Source organism: Panulirus ornatus, chromosome 23 (genome assembly GCF_036320965.1).
Source record: "Panulirus ornatus isolate Po-2019 chromosome 23, ASM3632096v1, whole genome shotgun sequence".
NCBI lineage: Eukaryota > Metazoa > Arthropoda > Malacostraca > Decapoda > Palinuridae > Panulirus > Panulirus ornatus.
Window position 1 is genome coordinate 8,720,001 of NC_092246.1, and position 7,500 is coordinate 8,727,500.

At 46.5% G+C, this 7,500-nt stretch overlaps 1 protein-coding gene across 4 annotated transcripts in view; it reads right to left on the reverse strand.

Moving 5' to 3' along the window:
• Positions 1–7,500, reverse strand: part of LOC139756786 (uncharacterized) — a 626,428-nt gene that overhangs the window by 268,612 nt on the left and 350,316 nt on the right. For 2 of the 4 annotated variants that reach the window (XM_071676579.1, XM_071676575.1), the window contains exons 1-2: positions 6,216–6,264; positions 5,004–5,085 (exon numbers count right to left, since the gene is read on the reverse strand). The exons of 1 other annotated variant lie outside the window; for it this stretch is intronic. The gene's annotated coding sequence lies outside the window, so the exon portion shown is untranslated. Of the gene's footprint in view, positions 1–5,003; positions 5,154–6,215; positions 6,265–7,500 lie in introns of those variants that run through there. One more of the 4 variants, XM_071676577.1, reaches the window with a different exon arrangement.

Below are 7,500 nucleotides of genomic sequence, written 5' to 3' on the forward strand. Positions count from 1 at the left end.
CCATGCAGAATGGCCCCCTGAAACTTGTCATGCAGAATGACCTCCCTGAAACTTGTCATGCAGAATGACCCCCCTGAAACTTGCCATGCAGAATGGCCCCCTGAAACTTGCCATGCAGAATGACCCCACTGAAACTTGCCATGCAGAATGACCCCCTGAAACTTGCCATGCAGAATGACCCCCTGAAACTTGCCATGCAGAATGACCTCCCTGAAACTTGCCATGCGGAATGACCTCCCTGAAACTTGCCATGCAGAATGACCACCTGAAACATGCCATAGGGCAGCAACATGCCATGCAACACCCTTAGTGAAACGTGAAATACGGCAAAAAAAACGGGGAAAAAAAAAATCTTGAAAAATTAATCAGATGGCAGAAGCCATCTTTACAAGTTGCCATAATGCAAGACGTACACACACACACACACACACACTTTGAAACTTGCCATGTGGCAATTTGTGGCACCAAACATCCCTCCGTCGTTCTCTGAAACAGCATGAGATCATCTACCCAAGCCATTCGCCGCCAATAACGCACGCCAATTGAAACTTGTCCTTGAGAGGTAGTGAAACACCCACGAAACCTAATCCTTAAGATGACGAAACAACTCCTTCGTAAAAATGATGAAAAAAGAAAGATGAAAAAACATGGAGGCGAGGTGGGTAGACACACACACACACACACACACTTCATTCGCCACACAAGCAGAGGTTTTGCCCACAACACACACCGCAACAGGTGGCCCACTGGGCCATGCACAGTGCACAGTAGACCACTGAACAGTAGAGCGGTGCACAGTGCAACAGGTGGCCCATTGGGCCATGCACAGTGCACAGTAGACCACTGAACAGTAGAGCGGTGCACAGTGCAACAGGTGGCCCACTGGACCATGCACAGTGCACAGTAGACCACTGAACAGTAGAGTGGTGCACAGTGCAACAGGTGGCCCACTGGGCCATGCACAGTGCACAGTGCAACAGGTGGCCCACTGGACCATGCACAGTGCACAGTAGACCACTGAGAAGTAGAGTGGTGCACAGTGCAACAGGTGGCCCACTGGGCCATGCACAGTGCACAGTAGACCACTGAACAGTAGAGTGGTGCACAGTGCAACAGGTGGCCCACTGGGCCATGCACAGTGCACAGTAACCAGTGAACAGTAGAGCGGTGCACAGTGCAACAGGTGGCCCACTGGACCATGCACAGTGCACAGCACACCACTGAACAGTAGAGCGGTACACAGTGCAACAGGTGGCTCAATGGGCCATGCACAGTGCACAGTAGACCAATGAACAGTAGAGCAGTGCACAGTGCAACAGGTGGCCCACTGGACCATGCACAGTGCAAAGTAGAAGAGTACACAGTGCAACAATGCACAACAGAGCAGTGCACAGTACAACAGCGCACAACAGAGCAGTGCACAGTACAACAGTGCACAGTAGAGCAGTGCACAGTACAACAGTACACAGTGCAACAATGCACAGTACAACAGTACACAGTGCAAACAGAGCAGTGCACAGCACAACTACACAGTGCAACAGTGCACAAAAGAACAGTGCACAGTGCAACGGTGCATAGTCAAAGAGTACAGAAGTGTTCAATACATAGCTGTATTGAGCAGGGTAATCCCATATACAGGCATGATAATGACACACACACACACACACACACACACACACACAGACACACACACACACACACACACACACACACACACACACCAAATTAAGCAAGAGATGTATTGGGAAATATGTAAAAAAATAGAAAAAAAAGAAAAAAGAGAGCGAGGTTCTTTTCTCAGTGTCTTCAAACTAATTAAACCATGGATGCCGACTGCATACGTAAGGTAGACGAAAAAATTGAGAGAAAAAAAAGATTGTCAGAGTAGAGAAAGGTCAAAAGGATGAAGGGGGGGGGGGGGGTGGCCGCCCCCCCCTTTAACCTTCCCATGAGTGTGGAACTCCCCCCCCCCCTCGTAAAGTACACAAAAAATGGGTACCTACAAATAAACATTTATTCTCACATCTTCACATGCAAACAATATATATATATATATTTCTCTCGTGTCTCCCCTGATGATGTGATTATTACACGAAAGTGCACTTGGGAACTTTTCGTGTTTCATTTTCTCCGTGGACTCATAGGAATATATATATATATATATGTATATATATATATATATATATATATATATATATATATATATATATATATATATATATATATATATATATCTTTCTTTTCTTTCATACTGTTCGCCATTTCCCGCGATAGCGAGGTAGCGTTAAGAACAGAGGACTGGGCCTTGGAGGGAATGTCCTCACCTGTCCCCCTTCTCTGTTCTCTGTTCCTTCTTTTGGAAAATTAAAAAAAAAAACGAGAGGGGAGGATTTCCAGCCACCCGCTCCCTCCCCTTTTAGTCGCCTTCTACGACACGCAGGGAATACGTGTGAAGTATTCTTTCTCTCCCCCCTCTTTTTTTTCCCCCCAAAAAAGAAGGAACACAGAAGGGGGCCAGGTGAGGATATTCCCTCAAAGGTCCAGTCCTCTGTTCTTAACGCTACCTCGCTAACGTGGGAAATGGCGAATAGTATGATATATATATATATATATATATATATATATATATATATATATATATATATATATATATATATATATAGATAGATAGATAGATAGATACAGAGAGAGAGAGAGAGAGAGAGAGAGAGAGAGAGAGAGAGAGAGAGAGAGAGAGAGAGAGAGAGAGCAACAGAAAACACAGCGGACGTAACTCGTAAGGGATCGGGTACCACGTCAACGTAAACGAGGAACTTAAGAAAATTACGTCATGTCTGACACGGCGAGGATCATACGTGGCGATAACAATCAAACGAGGCCAATTAGGCTGTTACGTGGTGATTAACGTCGTAGAATAATAAAAAAAAAGGGGGCAAAAAGTCATCATTATCGAATCTTACTGGACACGCAGAACGATAAAGAGTGTATCAGCAGAGCGAAGTGAATCAAAACTGAACTAAATACAAAGACATGTCTCTTTTGTTGTCATTAAGGAAAACTATTGCCGGATGTGGGGAAGGAAGGGAAAGGGAAACAAACACAGGAATGCGTGTACGGTAAACACCAGGTTGCTTCGTTAGCCAAACAAACACACGGGGGTACACCAACACATACATTCTGAGCAGGACGGTACGATATATGAGCAGGACGGTACGATATATGAGCAGGATGTTACGATATATGAGCAGGACGGTACGATATATGAGCAGGAAGGTACGATATATGAGCAGGACGGTACGATATATGAGCAGGAAGGTACGATCCTTGAGCACAACGGTACGGTCCTTGAGCACAACGGTACGGTTCTTGAGCACAACGGTACGGTCTTTGAGCACGACGGTACGGTCCTTGAGCACGACGGTACGATCCTTGAGCACGATGGTACAATATATGAGCACGACGGTACGACCCTTGAGCACGACGGTACGGTCCTTGAGCACGACGGTACGATCCTTGAGCACGATGGTACAATATATGAGCACGACGGTACGACCCTTGAGCACGACGGTACGGTCCTTGAGCACGACGGTACGGTCCTTGAGCACAACGGTACGATATATGAGCACGACGGTACGACCCTTGAGCACGACGGTACGATCCTTGAATACGACGATACGATCCTTGAGCACGACGGTACGGTCCTTGAGCACGACGGTACGATCCTTGAGCACGACGGTACGGTCCTTGAGCACGACGGTACGGTCCTTGAGCACGACGGTACGATCCTTGAGCACGACGGTACGGTCCTTGAGCACGACGGTACGATCCTTGAGCACGACGGTACGGTCCTTGAGCACGACGGTACGATCCTTGAATACGACGATACGATCCTTGAGCACGACGGTACGGTCCTTGAGCAGGACGGTACGGTCCTTGAGCATGACGGTACGATCCTTGAGCACGACGGCACGATCCTTGAGCACGACGGCACGATCCTTGAGCACGACGGTACGGTCTTTGAGCGCGACGGTACGATCCTTGAGCACGGCGGTACGATCCTTGAACACGACGGTACGGTCCCTTAACCCGAAGTGAAAGGTCGTGTTCAAGGGTCGTACCGTCGTGCTCAAGGATCGTACCATCGTACTCGAGGATCGTACCGTCGCCTTGAAAAAAAGGTGGGGGCAGCAGACCATATTCATGTGAAACACAAGCACAACCACACACACGGTGGTACAGAGAACCACCACGAAACACAAGCACAACCACACACACGGAGGTACAGAGAACCACCACGAAACACAAGCACAACCACACACACGGAGGTACAGAGAACCACCACGAAACACAAGCACAACCACACACACGGAGGTACAGAGAACCACCACGAAACACAAGCACAACCCCACACACGGAGGTACAGAGAACCACCACGAAACACAAGCACAACCACACACACGGAGGTACAGAGAACCACCACGAAACACAAGCACAACCCCACAGACGGAGGTACAGAGAACCACCACGAAACACAAGCACAACCACACACGGAGGTACAGAGAACCACCACGAAACACAAGCACAAGCACACACACGGAGGTACAGAGAAACCACCACGAAACACAAGCACAACCACACACACGGAGGTACAGAGAACCACCACGAAACACAAGCACAACCCCACAGACGGAGGTACAGAGAACCACCACGAAACACAAGCACAACCACACACGGAGGTACAGAGAACCACCACGAAACACAAGCACAAGCACACACACGGAGGTACAGAGAAACCACCACGAAACACAAGCACAACCACACACACGGAGGTACAGAGAACCACCACGAAACACAAGCACAACCACACACACGGAGGTACAGAGAAACACCACAAAACAAACCCCCTCCTCCTCCTCTCTCTCTCTCCAATCAGTCGTGCCCTCCCACCCTCCCCTTTATCTATCTATCTATCTATCCCCCACACAACAAGGGAGCAGACTTACCTGGCTCACAGACAGCAGGGTTGAGGACGAAGGCAACGCGTCTCTCTCTCCGGGTGTCGAACCCTGGATCACGTGCATTGGCCTAAAACGAATCCCTTTTCTTAGCATTCAACACACGTGACTGACCATCGACATACACGCGTGTTACTCCTACGTGAAGGATGACGCGCGACTACGTGTATATATATATATATATATATATATATATATATATATATATATATATATATATATAATGGCTTTCTACACAGACACACACACACACTAGCATCTTTGACCGATACGAGAATGATCCTTTGACGCACAGAACTGGTCTTCATCAGAGCTCTTGGCAGAGAGAGGGAGGTCCGAGGAGTATATGGAAGACCGACGACGAAGACCACCCCCCTCTCCTCTCCGAAGTCTCGAACCTGTGTCCTCTCTCACAGAGACACGCAAACACACACAGAGAGATAGACACACACGCGCGCGCGCGGGTACACGGGCGCGTACGTCACATAGACACGTCCGGGTTTCGACAAAAAAAGGAGGGACAGGACTCGAGACAGACACTGAGGCACTGAGACACGGGTGGTGAGGGTGAGGTGAGGCGAGGGTGAGGGGCGGTGGTGGTTGTTTTGGTACGGAGGAGGAGGAGGAGGAGGAGGAGGAGGGAGGAAGGCAGGCAAGAAGAAGAAGAAGAAGAAGAAGAAGAAGAAGAAGAAGAAGAAGACGAAGAAGAAGACGAAGAAGAAGAAGGACCGGGTGAAGTTGTCACAGACACGATCTTCTCCTTTTTCGAAGTACAAGCGTGGCACAGACGAGAGGGGTGGAGGGTGTGTATGAAGAAGAGGGACGGCTACCACAGACACGGCACAGACTCGTGGTGGAGAGAGAGAGAGAGAGAGAGAGAGAGAGAGAGAGAGAGAGAGAGAGAGAGAGAGAGAGAGAGAGAGAGAGAGAGAGGCGACCATACCACAGTCACAGTACAGGTATATGGCCCCAGACGCGGAGAGAGAAGGAGACAAGAGAGGGAAATAGAGAGAGAAAGGAAGATAGGAAGACAGAGAGAAATAGAGAGAGAGAAAGAGACAGAGACTGAGGGACAGAGAGAGATAAAGAGAGAGAGATAGAGAAGGAGGGGAGGGAAGGAGAGACGTATCACTGACCCGGCGGAGGCGGTAGACACAGACGTTGGGTGGGAGGGAGGAGGAAGGCGCGTGTGTTACTCACGGGAGCTGGCTGACGCAGCCGCTCCTGACGGCGGTCGCCGGGCGAGTGACGCTCCCACACGCACGTGGCCTCCTGGCTCTCACCTCTCTCTCTCTCTCTACCACCACCTCCCTCCCTCTCTCTCTCTCTCTCTCTCTCTCTCTCTCTATTTCCACCTCTGCCTCACTCCTGCTTACCGGATGTGACTTACGCTCCCTAGCTCCCCGTGGCTCGTCTGCCTCTAGTCCCCTCCCTCCACTCACTCCCTCCACTCAACTCCCCCTCCACTCCCTCCCTCTCTGCCCAACTGCCCTTTTCCATCATTAAAGAGACACGCTTAATGAGTGCCCTGTGTACGTTTACAACGACGACCCCCCCCAACCCTGATTACATTCCCCCTCTCTATATTTAACCGGACACCCTCAACAATTGCCCTTTCTATATCGAAAACAGACACCCTAAATAAATGCCCTTTCTATCCTTAAATACACTTAAATGTCCTTTTTATCTTTAAATACACTTATTAAGTGTCCTTTTTATCTTTAAATACACGTATTGAATGTCCTTTCTATCCTTAAATACACTTAAATGTCCTTTCTATCCTTAAATACACTTAATAAATATCCTTTTTATCCTTAAATACACTTAAGTGTCCTTTTTATCTTTAAATACACTTAATAAATATCCTTTTTATCTTTAAATACGCTTATCAAATATCCTTTTTATCTTTAAATACACTTAATAAATATCCTTTTTATCTTTAAATACGCTTATTAAATATCCTTTTTATCTTTAAATACACTTATTAAGTGTCCTTTTTATCTTTAAATACACGTATTGAATGTCCTTTTTATCTTTAAATACACGTATTGAATGTCCTTTTTATTTTTAAATACACGTATTGAATGTCCTTTTTATCTTTAAATACACGTATTGAATGTCCTTTTTATCTTTAAATACACGTATTGAATGTCCTTTTTATTTTTAAATACACGTATTGAATGTCCTTTTTATCTTTAAATACACGTATTGAATGTCCTTTTTATCTTTAAATACACGTATTGAATGTCCTTTTTATCTTTAAATACACGTATTGAATGTCCTTTTTATCTTTAAATACACGTATTGAATGTCCTTTCTGTCTTTAAATACACTTATTAAATGTCCTTTTCATCTTTAAATACACTTATTAAATGTCCTTTTCATCTTTAAATACACTTAATAAATGTCCTTTCTATCTTTAAATACACTTATTAAATGTCCTTTCTATCTTTAAATACACCTAAAAGATGTCCTTTTTATCTTT